This window comes from Artibeus jamaicensis, unplaced genomic scaffold, assembly GCF_021234435.1.
Source record: "Artibeus jamaicensis isolate MK-2021 breed Jamaican fruit bat unplaced genomic scaffold, CSHL_Jam_final contig_834, whole genome shotgun sequence".
NCBI classification, from domain to species: domain Eukaryota; kingdom Metazoa; phylum Chordata; class Mammalia; order Chiroptera; family Phyllostomidae; genus Artibeus; species Artibeus jamaicensis.
In genome coordinates this window covers 1257934-1277377 of record NW_026521981.1, presented here as the reverse complement: position 1 = coordinate 1277377, position 19444 = coordinate 1257934, and the positions used below count along the sequence as shown (strand labels likewise).

The 19444-nt window shown below is 41.3% G+C and overlaps 1 pseudogene; it reads right to left on the bottom strand.

Moving 5' to 3' along the window:
- Window positions 1–2975: 2975 nt before the first annotated feature.
- The window catches only part of LOC119053035 (iron-sulfur cluster assembly enzyme ISCU-like), a 60508-nt pseudogene continuing 44039 nt past the window's right edge, over window positions 2976–19444 (bottom strand).

The following is a 19444-nucleotide window of genomic DNA, read 5'->3' as shown; positions in this document are numbered from 1 at the left end:
AGGACATCTTTAAACATTCCAACATCTGAATCATAGGGGTACCTGAAGGGGAAGAGGAAGAGCGACAAGTGGAAAACTTATTTGAACAAATAATAAAGGAGAACTTCCCCAATCTGGCAAAGGAAATAGACTTCCAGGAAGTCCAGGAAATCCAGAGAGTTGCAAAGAAGTTGGACCAAAGAAGTGCACACCAAGGCACATAAAATTACATTAGCCAAGATTAAAATGAAGGAGAGAATCCTAAAAGCAGCAAGAGAAAAGGAGACAGTTACCTACAAAGGAGTTCTCATAAGATAGTCAGATGATTTCTCAAAAGAGACCTTACAGGCGAGAAGGGGCTGGAAAGAGGTATTCCAAGTCATGAAAGGCAAGGACCTACATCCAAGACTTCTCTATCCAGCAAAGCTACTATTTAAAATGGGAGGGAAGATAAAGTGCTTCCCAGATAAGTTAAAGGAGTTCACCATCACCAAGCCCTTATTATATGAAATGTTAAAGGGATTTATCTAAGAAAAAGAAGATAAAAAATGTGAACAGTAAAATGACAACAAACTCAAAACTATCAACAAGTGAACCTAAAATAAAAAACAAAAACAAAAATGAATTAAGCAAACAACTAGAACAGGGGTAGAATCACAGAAATGGAGAGTTATCAGTGGGGAAGGGGGAAATGGGAGAAAATGTATGGGGAATAAGAAGCATGAATGGTATGTACAAAATAAATGGGGGGTTTAAGAATAGTATAGGAAATGTAGATGCCAAAGAACTTATATGTATAACCCATGGACGTGAACTAAAAGTTGGGGAATATAGGTGGGAGAGGGTGTGCAAGGTAGAGGGGAATAAAGTGGGGGAAGGGGACAACTGTCATAGCATAATCAATAAAATATATTAAAAAAATAAATTTTTGTAAAATCAACAGCAGCGATTTTTGCAGTGTCTGGTGGGCAAATTAAAAATATATTAAATTTGGTCTAATTAAAAGCTCAACTGCAACACATTGTTTCACTCCAATCTTAATCAGAAAAGAGAGGCCTTGAAAAAAATTAGCCAGGTGACTCTTTTGTCATTTCAGATATTGAGTTCAGTTGATTGCTTATCATTTATTTGTAATTTTAAAATTTCTGATTATCAAAAATATAAAAGTAAAATAAAAGTGGAAGGGGTTAAGAACTCTGGAATTTGAGTTTAATTGCTTGTAAAATCTCTACCTGAACAGCCATGGAAATCCAATATACAAGTGGATCCTTCTTTAAAGAAATAATTTATGGCATCAAATCCTTTCCTATGTATATACACTCTAGTTCTGTAATATTTCCTATTGCAAGTAAATTTATATTCAAAATATAGACAGTGTCTTCAGTCTCATTAAAAGCATAAAAATAGTTTAAAGCTCACTAATTTATTTTTTTAAATTTTCCATTGTCTTATGTTCCTTTATGCAGATTGTCTTATTGTATTCAGTAGTTGGTTCTGTCAAATAATCATACAAAGGCATTCTATTGGTAATCTTCCCCCAAATAGATTAGAGTAAAATATATATTAGTGCACTTCATGTTCTCTGAAAACTTGAGTTTTCATTGCTGATTTCAGTTTTGAGGCCATATGTTATGGAATGGACCCAGGGGTTACAGAGTCTCTCTGTCACTGTGGATTCTTTGTCCCTCACTGGGAAATTGGAATTATGGCTCTCAATGCCAGAGTTTGGTAAAAAGGAAAGGAGCTATTTATTCAAAAGTTATACAGGTTTAAAGTAATAGCAGAATGTTACCGTTAAATACTCCAAGTCCCTTAAAACACCCACCCACACCCACCACACGCACAAACACACACACACACACATACCCAGTCCTTCTTTCCCCTCTCTGCCCAGTCAGGCCAGTCAGGGGTACTGTTTCTCAGGAAAAGAAAATAGAAGTCTGTGGCTTGGCTAGCTCCCAGTTCTTCCCAGTAATCCATGCTCAGATGGCTGGGCTCCCACAGTCCCCAGCAACCTCAGCTGGATTGCCACAATCTCCAGTTATTAATCCAAACTCATGTGGCACCTTCTCATAGCCCACCAGTGAGAGTCCTTTAACTTCTTTCCTTCTTGCAACAACTCTCCTGCATCCTTTCAAACTGCTAAGAAAGAGCTCTGCATGGCTGCTACATCTCACTTTCCTATTTCCTAAGCTGCATGATTAAGGGAGCCCCAAAATCACATGGTTAGCACACCCCACAAGGATGCCATGCCCGAGTTTTAAATCTTGGCGAGAATATTTCTCTGCATCCCCATTTCCAACTCCTCCCACAATCCTCCAGGCTATACCTGCCAGCGCTCTCCTATTTTTCCAGCCTTTCTTGGCTGCCACAGTTTGTCCAGGCAGGCATGGCCTCATGGGTGGGGCCAGCTATCTCCAAGCTCTCACACAGGCGCTGTAACCAGGAGTTAGATTGTGACCAGTTACATCATGGGTCAAATTCATGCCCATTTCTCTGGCTCAAAGCATGGCCACAGCTACTTAACATATCTGTGAAGCTAGCCAGCTGTTATAGACATCTAAAATAACCAATTTTGCATACTGGGTATGAAGCTGTCCAACTGTTGATCTGCAAAATAATTCAGGACCATGGCCCTGGTCCATGTGTCCTGCCCCCTAGTTCTGACTTGTGAAGGTGAGGATATCCTATATTTTTATATTTTCTGGACACTGCAAGTTCTGGACCCCATTAAAAACCCTTCTTTGAGGGGCCCTGGCTACACCCTGTTAAACAGACACAAAATTCAAAATATACATAAACTGAGGGAGGGTGATATAAGTGGGCTGAAAGAAACCACAGGATTTCAGAACAATTAAATTGTGTGTTTTGCTTGCATGAGAACTTTGGTGTGAACAGGAAATGTGTCATCCCATAGCTATAGTAGTGCAAGGGGCTTCTGTAATCTGTGGTGACTGCCAGGCGATGGGAAAACTGCTGGAGACTTTGATAAGAGCTCATTTCTTCTCTGCCTCTTCTTTCTTGGGTTCTTGTTTCAGTTTGTAATCAGCCCAGACGTCTTGAGTCCTATCTTCAGCTAGCACAGAGCAGAGTAGTTTCACAGAAGAAAAGCAGAGTTCATTGGCAATATATTTTTGACTGTCATGGCTTCCTCCTCCGTCTTCCCTTTCAGCCATTAGGTGGCTAACGAACCGGGGGCAATTGCAAACCACAGCCAGATGTTTTAAACCTGGTATCCACAATCTTCCCCCTTTCATCCACTTGGATCTGCCATTTCATTACATCACCACAGGCTGGAGTCCCCACCAATCTAGTTCCAACATTTTTAGATGTCTTGCCAAAAGACCCCCCCATTCAAGGATTTTTATAATGATCAACTATCTTCTTGTGATAGAGCCAGGCTCCAGACACCAGGGCAAGGCTACTGCCTCAGCCGCTTGCTCCAGTCACTGCCAGCTTGCGCAGGCCGAGCCTTAAAGCATTAACACAGGAAAAAATCCCAATGATATGTACTATATTTTCAAACTTGAACCATTTGGGCCATATAGTTGCCCAGGAACTAACTGACAAAAGCTAAGGTTTTTAATGCAGATAATGGTGTTTATAAGTAAAGCCCTTTTCATTCCATTGTTTGCCAGGATCCACACTCTGACAGCCAGGCCCTACCCTGCCCACCTGAGAACAAGCCCACAGCCTTGCCAGCTCCACCCCATGCAGTGTTGGCCAGAAAAGTCCTCCTTACTGCAGCGAAAGAAAGCCACACTAGCTACTCAGTCTTTCCTTCTTACACATGAATGGACAGTTTAGGATTGCTAGACATAGGAATAAAACTAGCAATAAGAGAGACCAAGGTAAATAATCAGAGAAACAAATCATTCAGGAAACAGAGGTTATCCATAAACCAAGGTTAAAGTACTATAAATAAGGAGCAATCAGGAAACAGAAAGAACTATTAGAAATTATTAGTTATGGATATAAAAAAAATGCAACAAAGTTCTCAGACTTTAAAACAGAAAGACAAAAAGACAAAGGAAAAAATGAGATAAAAGTTGAGGCAATTTTATGTTTTGTGTTACTTACCTCCCCCCACACCCAATACACACACACAAAAGATGAGACAAGACCAATTCAACAAGTCTAGCATCCAACAAGAGGACAGAGACCATGAAGAAGAGGAATTAGCAAAGAAATGATGGAAATTTTTTAAAGCCAAGGGTCACAAACCTTGGCTTAAAAGTTTGAAACTATCTATTAAATGCCCGGTTCAAGAATTTTAAAAACTTATTCCAAAACATATTACTATGAAATTTTAGAATGACAAGTATAAAGAGAACATCTCCCAATCTTCCAAAAACTAAAACCAACTCAGCCACGAAAGAGCAAGCCGGACTAGCCCCAGATCTCTCTCTGATTGGCTGTGGTGGGTGCTGGAAGGCCATGGAGCTATACTTTCGAAGGTGTAAGGGAAATACTTTTCAACCTGTTGTGGTGAGATTATATCTTGAAGCATTAATCTGCATCTCCTGTATGTTTCTTTTCCTCTTTACTTACTGATCGAACCACTAGGGTTCTTTTTTCTTCCAGTCTGTTCTACTCAGATAGGTATGAGTTACCCATTTTAGAAGAAGCAAGAAAGACTATGAAATTAAAAGGAACAACCCTTTAGACAAAGGACCAGAGAGAAAGATATATTTTCATGCTTGTAGAACTGGTTTTTCCACCCCAAAGACTAGATAAAATGTGGACTTGGGAAGAAAAGAAAAGGGCAGAAGACCATGTCAGAAAGGGATGAGGAAAGCTCTAAGTTTAAGGTGGAAATTGGCAGAATGGGAAAAGACTTTTTTCCAGCCAATATGTCAGTTGGTTGGCTGGAAACTGATTTGGTGTTGAACTGCCCATACTGATTTCAGTCTCAAGTGAGGAACTCCACCCTTCTGATATTATGGCTGGCCATCAACATGTTGAGTGTCCAGTGTGATGAGATACTCATTAATATGAATAGACAATGCACTGTCTGATGATATACACCCAAGATATTTTGTGAAATGTTGGTGACATGAATAAAATTGTTAGAATGTACTGGTGATACAGGGTGATACAGGGGGGGCCCAAAAAAGATTTGGAATGGTGTCCAGAGCTCAAAGTCTATAGGAATATTGGAGAGACATATAAGAGGTCCTTGCCCCTTCCCCCCACAGATGTGAGTTGGGGGAAGGGACACATAGAACAGGAGCATGCAGGGCTGTTTTATATACCACAGCCTTGCAGCTAATCCATGGCCTGGTCCTTTAACATATCTACAGCCTTTGGCTGGTCACTTGGATATGTTAAATTGTTGTGGCCAAGCTTGGAGCCAGGGGGATGAAGTCACTTCCCCCAAGATGTAACTGAGGGGCAGGACCCCAAGTTACAGCACCTGCATGGGAGCTTGGAGAAGATCGGCTCTAGGACATGGATCGATAATTGCCCAGACTAACGATGGCAGCCCAGTGAACTTGTAATAATACAGAAATACTGGCAGGTGTAACTGACCATGGGAGGAGTCGGAAATAGGGGTACAGAGGAAGATGGGCGGGAGGATTTAAAAGCCATATATGGCAGCCATTGAGGAGAGAGCCACGCGGTTTCAGTAAAGTAAGGGTCCCCTCTTGGCCAGGTGAAGGGAGAGCCATGCAGTTTGAGGCAGAGTGAAGACCCCCTCTTGGTGAGGTGAAAGAGAGGGCCACATGTTTTGGCAGAGTGTAGACCCCCTCTTTCCCAGGTGAAAGGGAAAACCATGCAGCTTTGCCAAAATGGAGATCCCTTCAGCCAGGTGAAGAAGAAAGACACATGCTTTTGGTGGGGTGTGGACCCCTGCAGCTTTGGTACAAGAGGCCCACACGGCTTTGGGGTGCCCCCTTTGGCCACGTGGCCTGGAAATCAGGAGAGACTGTGGCTGGAACTGGGTACAAAGAACTCTTGCCAGTGGACCATGAGAGGGTACCACAGTACTTTGGATTAACTCGAGATCCTGCACAGTGACACAGCTGACGGTGCCAGCAGCCTGCAACACAGACGTGTGCTCTTTTTCTGATTTACGGTACCCGGAGTTGGGACAGTGGGAGAAGGAAGAGCTGTGCATGGGTGTAGGAGTATACCCTAAAGGACGTTGATATTTTAGTGGTGGCATTAGGCCTAAATAGCATTACATAAACATTTCATTTATTTTTCACAAATCTCTGGCATTAAGAGATGTCTTTCCAATTGGTGGTGGACAGAAGAGCCCAGTAGATATTAGTATTCTGTCCTTGGGAGGGGCCCCTGTTCTGTAGCAGTTTTTGGCATCCCTAGGTGGGCCAAATACTGCCCCCCCCCGACCTCTTGTTCGGTAACACTGGGACATGGATCTAACCCATCACCTATGCTGGAACAAAGAAGGTATAGTTGTAAGAGGGTACAGCCAGAGGGCCCCCAAAAGAAGGATTGGTAATGGGATCCAGGACTCAGGGTGTCCAGGAAATATTAAAAATGTGGGATGTCCTTACCCCCACAAGTCTGAGCTGGGGAATGGGACACAAGGAACAGGGACATTGAGTTGCTTTGCATAGCAACAGTTTTGCCGATAACCTCTATAATGATATTTAACATATCTATAACCTTTAACTGGTTTCACAGATATGCTAAATACCTGTGGCTATGCTTTGAGCCAGGGAGAAGGGAGTGACTTTCACCCAAGACAAAACTGGGAGGCAACGCCCCCTGGTTACAGCGCTTCCTTGAGAGCTTGGAGATGATTGGCTCCACACCAGGGGGCCACACCTGCCCAGGCTCACTATAGCGGCCCAGTAAAGCTGGGAGGATATGGGAGTGCTGGCAAGTGTAGCCAATTGTGGGAGAAGTCGGAAATGGGGGTGCAGAGGAAGATTTGTGTGGAGATTTAAACCCAGATGTGGCAGCCATTGAGATAACAATGCACTTTTGGCAGGGTGGGGGCCTCCGCAGCCATGTGGGGAAGAATCACCATTCAGCTTTAGCAGAGAACTGCCACTCAGCTTTGGTAGGGGAGAATCACGCGGCTTTGGGTCTCCCTTTGCCACATGGGTTAGGAAGCTGGAAAGCAAAATGTAGCAGTGATGCAGAGCTCACTCTTAGCAGTTCCAAAGAATGCAGGATGGACACTGGAGGAAAGAAAAGGGTGAAAGAACTCTTGCTGGTGGGCCATGAGATTGTACCGTGGGGTTTTGGAATAAAAACTGGAGATCCCGGCGACATAGCTGATGGTGCTGGGAACTGAGGGAGACCTACCAGCCGAGGTTGGATTACTGGGAAGAACCGGGGACTGCCTGAGCCACGAACTTCTATTTCTTTTTCTGAGCTACAGTACCTCAGACTGGGCAAAGGGAGGAAGGAAGGACTGTGTGTGTTTGTGGGTGTTTTAAGGGACTTTGATGAAGACATTAAGTCATTGCTCTGAAGTCTGTATAACTTGAATAAATAATTCCTTTTCACCAATCTCTAACATGGAGAAGTATAATTCTCTGGTAATGGGAAAGTCAAACCTAGTACAGGGGGAGCCCAGGAGAAGGGGGGGTCGACTAGGTAACATTGTGGGACCCCCTTCCCTGGCGGCCAATCAGGGAAAATTGTGGGAGGCCACATGCGCAGTAGCTTTAAGGTAATAAAACTACCTGTATGCGGCGCAGTAAAAGCCTGCTAAAACTAGCTAGGAAGAATCTGCCCTATAAGAATAGAGTCCCTCCAGTACCTGAGGTCAATCTCTGCTTGGAGTTGGCCTGCTCCATGTTCTCTGCTATACACTCTGGGTGCTCAGTTCAACACTTTGTCCGGATCACCAAGAAGCTGGTTACCTGTTCCCACCTGTGATAGAGTCACAGGCTAAATACCTGACCACGTATCAGCAACAGAAGCACAGCCGCTGGCATCCTACTGGAAACCAGTTAAATCCTCACTGCCCCTTCCCCTCTCCCTCAAGCTTTTTACAGAATCAGCCCTCACTGACCAGATACCCTGGACACTGGGGCAGATCAGGGTGATTAACCCTCTGCCAGGGGTCTACTGCACACCTTAAAAGCCCTTCTACCTTTTCCCTTGGGGCTACCATCTGTTGGGACCCAGCCTGCTTGATTGCAGTGTCCTGCCTGGAATAAAAGCCCCTAATTGGACTTTTCTGGCTCCAGGTCCCCAAAAGACCACCACTGGCTACCTTGGCTACCTAACAAAAATGCATTTTCCTCTGCTTAAAACTGGGCTCAGAAAAGCCAGCTGAATATAGCCCCATTCCAGTTACTTGAATATCATACCCAGCCAAACTATCAAATGCATTGACAAAACTGAGATATTTTGAGACATTCATATCTTAGTTTTATACTATTTTTGGAAGTTTCTTGATCTATTTTATCAAAATGAGGGGAGGCAAGAAAGGAAGATATGGGATTCAATAAACACACTAAATATAATGTAAACAAATAGTAAAGGGAAGCCCTAGTATTCACAGAATATTTGCTATAGTACAGACCTAGAATATAAGCAATGTTTTTAAATCCTCACCCAAGGACATTCTTTCATTGATTTTAGAGAAAGAGAAAGGGAGCTGGGGAGAGAGAAACTTTGATGCCTCCATACATACCCTGACTGGGGATCAAACCCTCAGCCCAGGTATGTGCCATGACCAGGGATCAAAACCTGCAACTTTTTGGCATATGGGACAATGCTGCAACCAACTGAGCCACACCATCCAGGGAAAAAATAAGCAATTCTTTTAAGGAACAGGAGGATAGAAGTGTCTGGAAAGGTGGCCTCTATTCTAAAGGTAATCTTGATGAAAAAGATGGTGTATGGACAGAATGTTTGTGTCACCTCAAAATTTATCTGTCGAAACCCTACCCCCGCCCTTGTGATGATATTAGGAGTTGGATCCTTTTGGGGGTAATTAGTATTACATGAGGTTATGAAGGTGGGGCCCTTATAAGAGTCACAAAAACCCTTTCTGCTCTCCGCCACATGAGAATGCAACAAGAAGTTGCCGTCTACAACCTGGAAGAGTGCCCTCACCAAAACCCAAACTTACTGGCACCTTGTTCTTGACCTTCCAGCCTGCAGAACTGGAGAGAAATGAGTTTCTGTTGTTTCAGCCACCCAATCTATGGAATGCTGTTACAGCAGCCCAAACTGACTAATACAGACAGTATAATGCAAAGAATTTTTCTAAACCAGTTCTTCATGAAAAAAATCAATGTGTGTGTGTGTGTGTCTTATAAGACCACACTAATCCCATCATAAGATCTCCTTCTTTATGACCTAATTCTTCCCCCACCCCCAAACCATTCAAATGCCCATGCTGCCTATAACATCATATTGGGGATTAGGATTTCAACAATTGAATTTTGGGAGAACACAAACATTGCATAGCATCAGCTATAGAACTGGGCAAAATGAGCTCTGACTATCTTTTGGGGAGTAAGACAGAGAGCATTGAAAAAGATGAGGGGCAGGGATTAGAAGAGGATATGAAAGTCCCAAGGCCCAATGAGGGATTGTGTCACCCCTGGTGGTTACCTAGGATGTCTTTAAGGGTGAGGCAGCAAGCGGAGGGAGAGGCCCCTAGAGGGCCCTTTCCCATCTAAAGACTTGATGGCTCTCCTCCCTCTGTGGACCTGAAGTAACTGTGCTGCCTCTAGGAGAGAGACCTGCTGACCTCCACTCCCAGACTGAGCAGTGTCTCTCAAACTTTTTCCTCACTGAGTCAGACCAGACCACAGAAGCTCAGTTGGGTTTGCAGATAGGCAATGATGACAATTTGGCATACCTATGTCTGACTTTGCTTTGATTTTCTCCAAAAGCGGTGAAAAAGGAGCTGCACAAAGGATATAAACAAGGGAAATTTGCTGTAGTGTAGAAAGCTTTCCCATTGCCTCCCTTTATATTTTCTTTTCTCTTTTTACTGTTTTGTACATTGGGGGGACATTTTTTAATATGATTATACATTTCAAGTGTAGAGTACTACCATACATCATCTGCATATTGCATTGTGTGCTCATTGCCAAATTTAGTTTCCTGCCATCACCATTCATTTGGCCCCCTCTATCCTCTTCAATCTCCCCACACCCAACCCTCCTCCCTTTATCTTACAGAGATCTTTCCAGAGTTGGTGATTTGGCCAGCCTGCATAGATGCCTATTATGCTCCAAGTCAGAAGATACTTACACTGGCATACAATGATTTTACTACCCAGAAATTTACATCTCTCAAACCATCTATTTGGTTTATAGCCTTGAAATGTTTATTGTGTCAGCCCTTAGACAAATCTCCCTTTATCGGTGCTTATGCTTTTGGGCTGAGTTTTCCATTTATGTTCTCTAGACAGGCTGGCCATTACACATGCCTGAACTTCCAGAGGTGGAACTACTTATATGAATAATAGAAACTCAATCTTCTATGAATAATAGCAGCTCAATCTAGTGAAGACTTCACTGGACAGAGGAGAAGGGATGAGTATCTACTGACCTTTCTGGAGCAGGGAAGCTTCTAATACACTATGTATAAGAAAGGGAGGGCTACAAGCAGTGTTTCAAAACAATGTATTTTTTAATGTTAATGGAGAATAAAAAACTACAATATAGTGTTGGGAACCTTACACCTGGCTTCTAGCTAAAGGCATTGCGTTGATTACAGGAACCTGTGCGCTCCAGGAGCCAATCGGCTACAGGTACATGAGGTGTGCATGCGCTCCCCAAGCCAATCAGCTACAGGCACATGAGGTGTCCACGAGTACCAGTTGCACCCAAGTAATCAATAAGCAGGCCCTTCTTTGTCTCAAGCTAGCCAATAGCAAGCAACCTAATATCCTTCCTCTCCCTCCCCCCCTATATATATACCCAGTTCGGAAAAATAAAGTTTGCAGCTTGATCAGAATCCTTTGTCTTGCTGCCATTCTTCGCGCCTCCTGTCCCATCCCCCTTCATCCGTTACAGGTATATCGGCGGACCCCGTTGACTGCCTCGCGGGCCGAGGCAATATAGTATCTTGATAAATCATAAACTACTTTCCTACTGTTATGAGTTATATCGATGATGGTATTAAGGATATTTATAATGTATTTTTAATTGTATAAATCCTAATTTCAAATGTTTGAATTTGCAATGCTTGACGAATATAGATTCTTTTAAAATTGGGATTTTTCCAATGTTTTGGGGTTTTTTGTTATCAAGAAAACTTTTTAAAATACTTTCAGCAGTGTAAGAAATTACCTTCTGTACCTGGAGGGTAAATTTGTGACGACAGTGTTTCTTCTTTACAACTCCCCCTATCTTTTTGGAACAGGCTGTGATTGTGGGTGGATTATTCTGATATTACTGCTTTGGCTGTGCAGTATTTTGCAGCTTAAAAGTGGAAGTTTTCTGTTATCACTGAACATGCATCCTTGCTAAACATACAATGGTAATTCACTAGGTATAAATGAGTTATTTAGGTTCTGTTATTTCAGTTCAGTGGCCCTAAAATTTTAGTATGTATTAGCATCACCTGGGAAAATCATTTTTTTAATGATTTAATGATTTTTTAAATCTGGGTTTTACTCACAAAGTATATGATTGAGTAGTTTGGGTAAGGGCCCAACAATTTCTACTTTAAGCTTTGTCCTGAGAACCACATTCTGAGGGTATATCATTGCCTTAGAGCAGATTTCTCAGTCTAAGCACAGCTGTGATTATAGTTGAATGAGGACTTGCCGTGGGGCTGTTCTCTGAATCTTGGGAGACTTAGCAGCACCCCTAGCCTCTGCCCACTGAATGCCAGTAACATCCCCATCCTCCTAGTTCTGACAAACAAAAATGTCTCTAGATATTGCCAAATGCTCCCTGGAGTAGATCTGCAAATCACTGCCTTATAATCTTGGTTCTTATAAATTCAAATATCCTAGCCACCCAAGCATTCTTGTGAGTGGCATATGGGACTCTAGTCTCAACTTAATATTCTAGGACTCTATATGATAAAATGAGTCTTTTGTCATGGAGAGCTCAAACTAAGGGCCTATGACTATTTCTATCCCCCAGACAATTCTTATTTGACCAAAATATTTTTAAATTATTAAAGTTAGTTGCTAACAGCCCTAGCTGGTGTGCCTCAGTTGGTTGGAGTGTTGTTCCATAAACTGAAAGGTCACAGGTTTGATTCCCAGTCAGGGCACATGCCTAGGTTGTGTATTCAGTCCCCACTCGGGACGCATACAAAAGGAAACCAGTTGATGCTTCTCTCTCATATCAATGTTTCTCTCCCTCCCTCTCTCCTTCCTTTCCTCTCTTTCTGAAGTCAATAAGCATGTCCTCAGGTGAGGCTAAAAAAATTTTGCTGCTAACAAATAAAATTTGAGATTTAGTTATTTCTGGCTTTCCTTGAAAATTCAAGTCTTTTCACATTAGCTTTGAAGGTAAGAATCAGCTGAACTAGAGGCACAGCTGAAGTAGAGACCCAGATGTGCTTTCCAGTTGCCCAAGTCTGCAGTTGGCAGACCTCACTCATTCATAGTACCCGCCTGGCTCCTAGGGGCACTGGATTTGCAATTCTTGGTTTACAGCTCCACAACCACTAGCTGATGTGAAAAAAAAAATTTAGGGTTGGCAACTGTGATGTTATCTCTTTTTTTTTAATTTTATTTAGTTATTTTTTAAGTACAATTTTCTATTTCTCCCATCCCAGCCCACCCTGCCCCGTGCTCCCCACCTCCCTCCCAATTCCACCTCCCTTAGTTCTTGTCCTTGTGTCCTTCATACTTGTTCCTCCAAATCCCTCCCCTTTTTTCCCCTTAAATTCCCTTCTCTCTCCTCTCTGGTCGCTGCCCCCTTGTTCTCTATTTCAGTGTCTTTGTTTTTATTCTGTTTGCTTGTTTGTTTTATTGTTTAGCTTCCTGTCAAAGGTGAGATCATATAGTATTTGTCCTTCAATGCCTGGCCTATTTCACTCAGCATAATGCTTTCCAGTTCCATCCATGTTGTTGCAAAGGGTAGTAGCTCCTTCTTCCTCTCTGCTGCATAGAGAGAAGCTTTTTATTTTGATGAGATCCCATTTGTTTATTCTTTCCTTTATATTCCTTGATATTAACTATTGAACGTATTCAAAAATGAATTAGATTGTAAAGCAATGGATCAAATATTTTAATCTCCTGTGATTAATATATCTTCTCATATAGTTATAAAGGATTTTATGTATTTCCACCTTTCTAAAGTAAAATTTTGTTCATAGGCATTCAGCCCCATTTACTAATTTATCACATTCTACAAATCCTTTTTGTTGTTGACTAATGCAACTTTGCCTGCTGAGAATCCTCTTTTTCTTAAGTGCTGGTTCTTTCATTTCCAGAAAATAGAAAAACAAAGAAGAAATGGGTGTGCAATGTACTCCCCTCCACAGTTACTCTCATCCCACCCAAATCTATGCTGTTGTGGGAATAACAATTTCATCTCAGACAGCTAGAAACTGGAACTTGTGACTGATCTCAAGACAAAGGTGGAAGAAAATAACCTGGTAAAGAGATGCATTCATGGACACATGACTCTACAGTCACATAAGACCCTGTGCATAGAGGGACTCTGCACTTCATTTCACAGAGTGGCCATCTTGAATTTTTTTCTTTTTTAAATTCCTTGTAACTCTGTAGTAGCAAATGCCCATCAGTAGGGACTAACTGAATAACCCACATAACAGAGGACTGTGATGCTGCAAAAGGAGCAAGGCAGGTCACCACATACTATTGTCTGGAGGAGAGGCTATTTTATTTTTTTTATTTTATTTTATTATTGTGGGATGTGGGAGTATTCAAGAACATCAAGTTCAGGAAGTGCATTATTGTAAAGAAAATAGGGTCCTTTTCCTTGTTGAGATTGGACTAGATTTATTCAGGAAATTAACAACCTCTGAAAACTATATGTGGGGAACTGGTAGGCAGGGAATAAAAAACACTGGTAAAAAAAAAAAGACAGCATGGTGGTATGGAGCCAGGAATAAATGGATTCTAATAAACTTAGAAAAACCACATAATAGTTCTGATCTTAAGAAGTTGTAAGATTTAAATATGTGTGAGCACCTGGTACAATGGTTAGCACATAGTAAGCCCTTGATATATGGCAGTATATTAATACGAAGGGGAAATAGATGTATCAAACCATGACAGTACAACCCGAGGTATTAGTCAGCTCAGCCTGCCATAGCAAACTGCCACAGACTGAGTAGCTTAAGCAACAGAACTTTGTTTTTTGTTTTTTGTTTTTTGTTTTTTGTTTTTTTTTTTCAGAGCTCTGGAGGCTACACATTAAGATCAGGGTGCTGTCTTGGACAAGTTCTAGTGAGAGCACTCTTCCTCAACAAGAAAGAGTTTGGGTGTCTCTTTCTCTTCTTATAAGGACACCAGTTCTATTGGATCAGGGCTCCACCCTTAAAGACTTCACTTAATCTTAACACCTTAAAGGCCCTGTCTCCACATGCAGTCACATGGAGGATAAGGGCTCCTCATTTGTATTTGGGGGATACAATTTAGACCATAACACCTGATCTAAGTACAACTAGGACACAGGAGAAAGTGCACAGCTTTTCAGGTCGAGGGAGGTCAGAAATGCTTCACAGAGAAAGTAATTTCTGAAATATTTCTCTGTCTTTAAAAGGGATAAAAGCTTCCTGGTTGGGCCACTTCTTTGAGTCATATCTTTGTGGGGTGGCTGTACATATGTACTTAATATTTTCCCCTGTTAATCTGTCTTTTGTAAGAGGTGGGGGTGTTTCACTCAAGATCCTAGAAGAGGAGAGGGAAAACCATTTTTCCTACCCTGTCTCCTCCCAGAAAGTATTTACATTTTGAATGCTAAGAAAGGAAACAGTTCATTGAAAATAATTCATCTCAAACGGTAAATTTTTAAGGACCACATCTCCTAAATGGATGAGATCTTGCACCCCTCAAATGATTTTAAGTAGTCAGAATGTGAGTTATGGAGAGGGGGAAGGGGACCCTTGTAGGGAGAACTTGTAGAAAGGCAGGTCAGATGGCGAGTAAATAATTCTCCACCTTTCAAATTTATCCCCCCAAAATTAAAAAGAAGATGCCTCTTCCCAAACTTATGTTTAAAAACAGAAAAGTTAGATAGCATTCCACTTGGAGCCCATGATAGAAATTCCTTTATCTTCAGAAACAACAATGGCAAATTCCCAAAGAGAGTGAACCCAAACTGAAAAGCACTCAGTCATTTTCCATTACCTCTGCAGGGAAATAAGCAAGACTATGGCTTATGTGGCCAGCCTCTTTCTGAGTCAGCTTCTTCTATAAAGCTGAACTACTTCTACACAGATATTGCAGATATCAGAGGTCTCGTTAACTAATTGTATCTCTGCTAGTAATAATGATGGTTTAAATACAGGCTGTTATATAAGGAAGACTTTTTTTGTTATGACAAATACTAAGTTACAGATTTGAGAGTGTAGTGGTCTTTTCGAAACTATAGAGAAAATGGACATCCGTGGAAAAGAGTTGCAACTCAGAGTAAAAATGTGGTTGAGCATTGAGCCTCCATACTGCTTTAAGTTCCATTCACTGCCCTTCATGTTGTGTGATCCCAGCTAAGACAGGGGAGGGTAGGTTGAACATCATTTAATAGTTTCAAACTGCAGACCACTTTGATATCCAAGCATACCCTCAGCAGAGAAGGAGAAGAAATGAAGTGGTTGTGAGTAGCGGGTCAAAGATAAATTTTAATCTTGAGCAAAAAGACTAATAAGAAAGTTTAGTTATAAGATGTAGAATGAGTGCTAAGCCTTCCATTAAGGAAACAGGTATAGCAGAAGAACTCCTTTTAGAAGGAAGGAGATGTGTACTTAGTCCCAGTTTTAGGACTATGTTGTCATCCACTAGCTTGTGAGCAAGCTGTGGGCAAGAACGTTTTGTCTGTTTTGTTCACTGTTAGTGTAGTCCCACCTTATCCACAACTTCATTTTCTGTGTTTCAGTTACCTGCCATCAACTTCAGTCCAAAAATATCAAATGAAAATAGCAGAATTAAACAATTCATAAGTTTTAAGTTGCATATAATTCTGAGCAGCATGACAAAATCTCATGCTATCCCACTCCCTGGCCAAGGATGCAAATCATCCCTTTGTCCAGCATATCCAAACTGTGTATATATTCCCCACCCTGCCTTGGTTGTCAGATCAACTGTCGTAGTAGAGCAGTGCTGTGTTCCACTAAACCTTATTTTCCTTAATAATGTCTCATTCACCTCAATTCATTTCATCATGTAGGCATTTTATCATCTTAAATCATCACAAGAAGGGTGAATACAAGAAGATATTTTGAGAGAGAAAGATGAATGGGTTAAGAAAATGAGGTACATAGATATAATGGAATATTATTCACCCATTAAAAGGAAATCTTGCCATTTGCAACAACTTGGATGGCTCCTGAGGGTGTTACATGAAGTAAAATAAGTCAGAAAGATAAAGACAAATACCATATGATCTCATTTATATGTAGAACCTAAAAAAAGGTAACAAATTCATAGATACAGAGACCACATTGGTGGTTGCCAGAAGTGAATGGGGTCAAAAGATACAAACTTCCAGTTAAAAATAAATAAATCATGTGAATGCAATGTATAGCATAGCAACTATAGATAATAATACTCTATTGTGTATTTGAAAGTTGAGTATATCTTAAAAGTTTTTATCACAACAAAGAAAATTCTATAATTATGTACGGTGACAGATTTTAACCAGACTTACTGTAGTGATCATTTTACAATATATACAAATATCAATCATTATGTTGTATACCTAAAACTAATACAATGGTCTAAGTTAATTACATGTCAATTAAAAAGGTACATATACATGTAAAGTACTACATCAATAAACCAATATTGGTTACTATGAATAATTATTACAAACTTTCCCCTATTATTAATAGCAGTCAAGAAATGTATTTTTTAATTATTTAAAATTCATTTGAGAGAGAGATTTTGTTTTTCCACTTATTTATGCATTATTGGTTGATTCTTGTGCATGCCCTGAACAGGGATTGAGCCTGAAACCTTGGCATATCAAGACAGTGCTCTAACCATACTTGGTCAGGGCCAGGAATGTATTTTTTATTACATTAAAGTCCAGGAATGTTTTGCAATAAATTCACATAATTTAAAAAAGGGGGGTAGAAGGATAGTTAATCAAAGTTCCCTATAATACACATAGGTAGCTTGGGTGACATGTATATCTTCATACTAAACCAAAAGCAAGAGAAAAGAGTATGTCTATTAAAAAAACTTTGGAGACATTTACAGTAGTGAAGATGGGCCAAGCATTGCTGCCCTCCTAGGAAATCGGTTTCTTGAAAACTGCATCAGAATGTACAGCTCAAACTTCTGGCCAAAATGGAGGCTTAGGTATATACACCTTGCTTCCTCCCACAACCAAAAGAAGGACAACAAATTTAAAAACAAAAAAATATCCAGAAATGCCAAAAAACCAAACTGTATGGAAGTCCAACAACCAATAAGTTAAAGAAGAAACATTCACTCAGGCTGGTAGTAGGGGCAGAGACAGGCAGCTGGGGCAGAAAGGACTTGTGGCAAGGTGGTGGCTGGAGTACCTGGGTGGATGAGGCAGAGGCTGGTGGACCAAGTGGTCCCACATTTGCATGCAGATAAACCAGGAGGAACAACTGGGGAGTGAGACAGACCATGCAACCCAGGGTTCCAGCACAGGGAAATAAAGCCTCAAAACTCTGGCTGCAAAAACCTGTGGCAGTTGCAGTGGCAGAGGGAGAAACTCCCAGCCTCACAGGAGAGTTCATGGAGAGATCCATAGGCTCCTAGAAGGTACACAAACCCATCCACCCGGGAATCAGCACCAGAAGGGCCTAATTTTCTTGTGGTTAGTGGAGGAAGTGACTCCTCCATTGGAGTCATTGGAGAGCCGAGCAAATGGCATGTTCCATCTTGGATCCCTCCCCCACATACAGTGCCACAGTGCAGTAATGTGGGTTGCCCCACCCTGACAAATACCTAAGGCTCTTCTCCTTACTGTGCACTAGTTGCACTGAGACAAGGAAATATGGCCCAAATGAAACAACAGATCAAAACTCCAGAAAAAATACAACTAAGGTATGAAGAGATAGCCAACCTATCAGACGCACAGTTAAAACACTGATAATCAGGATGTTCACAGAAATGGTTGAGTATGGTCGCAAAACAGAGGAAGAAGTGAAGGCTATGCAAAGTGAAAATGTACAGGGAAGCAACAATGATGGGAAGGAAACTGGGATTCAAATAAATGGTTTGGAATAAAAGGAAGAAAGAAACATCCAACCAGAACAGAATGAGGAAACAGGAATTCAAAAAATACGGAGAGGCTAAGGAATCTGTGGGGCAACTTTAAGCATTCCAACATCTGAATCATAGGGGTGACAGAAGAGAAGAGAAAGAGCAACAAATGAAAAACTTATTGGAACAAATAATGAAGAAGAACTTCCCCAATCTGGCAAAGAAAATAGACTTCCAGAAAGTCCAGGAAGCTCAGAGAGACCCAAAGATGTTGGATCCAAGTAAGCACACACCAAAGCACATCATAATTAACATTACTCAAAATTAAAGACAAAGAAAGCATTTTAAAAGCAGAAAGAGAAAAGGAGACAGCTACCTACAAAGAAGTTCCCATCAGACTGTCAGCTGATTTCTCAAAAGAGTCCTTGCAGGCAAGAAGGGGCTGGACAGAAGTATTTCAAGTCAGGAAAGGCAAGGTCCTACATCCAAGATTATTCTATCCAGTGAAGCTATCATTTAGAATTGTAGGGCAGATAATGTGCTTTCCAGATAAGGTCAAGTTAAAGGAGTTCATTATCACCAAGCCCTTATTATATGAAATGTTAAAGGGACTTATCCAAGAAAAAGATGGTGATCAAAGATATGAACAGTAAAATGACAACAAACTCACAACTATTAACTGCTAACCTAAAAAAACAAACACAAGAACAAATTAAGCAAATACATAGAACAAGAAGAGAATCACAGAAATGGAGATCTCATGGAAGGTTATCAGTGGGGAGAGAGATGGGGGAATGGGGGGAAATGTCCAGGTAATAAGAAGCATAAATGGTAGGCACAAAAATAGATGGGGGGAGGTTAAGAATAGTATGGGAAATGGAGAAGCCAAAAACTTATATGTATGATCCATGGACACAAACTAAGGGTGGGGGAATGCTGGTGGGAGAGGGGTGTAGGGCAGAAGGGAAATAAAGGGCAGGATAAAATGGGACAACTGTAATAGCATAATCAATAAAATATATTTTTTAAAAAATAAAAGAAATTACAGCTCAGAAGGGGCAGCCCAGGAGCCTGTGAACTGGGCAGCAGAGGCCCAGGGAGGTTCTAACCCAGCTGTCATTCTCTGGACACTACCTTTTGCCCTTGTCACTAGTGGCTTAGAACCCTATTGCTCTC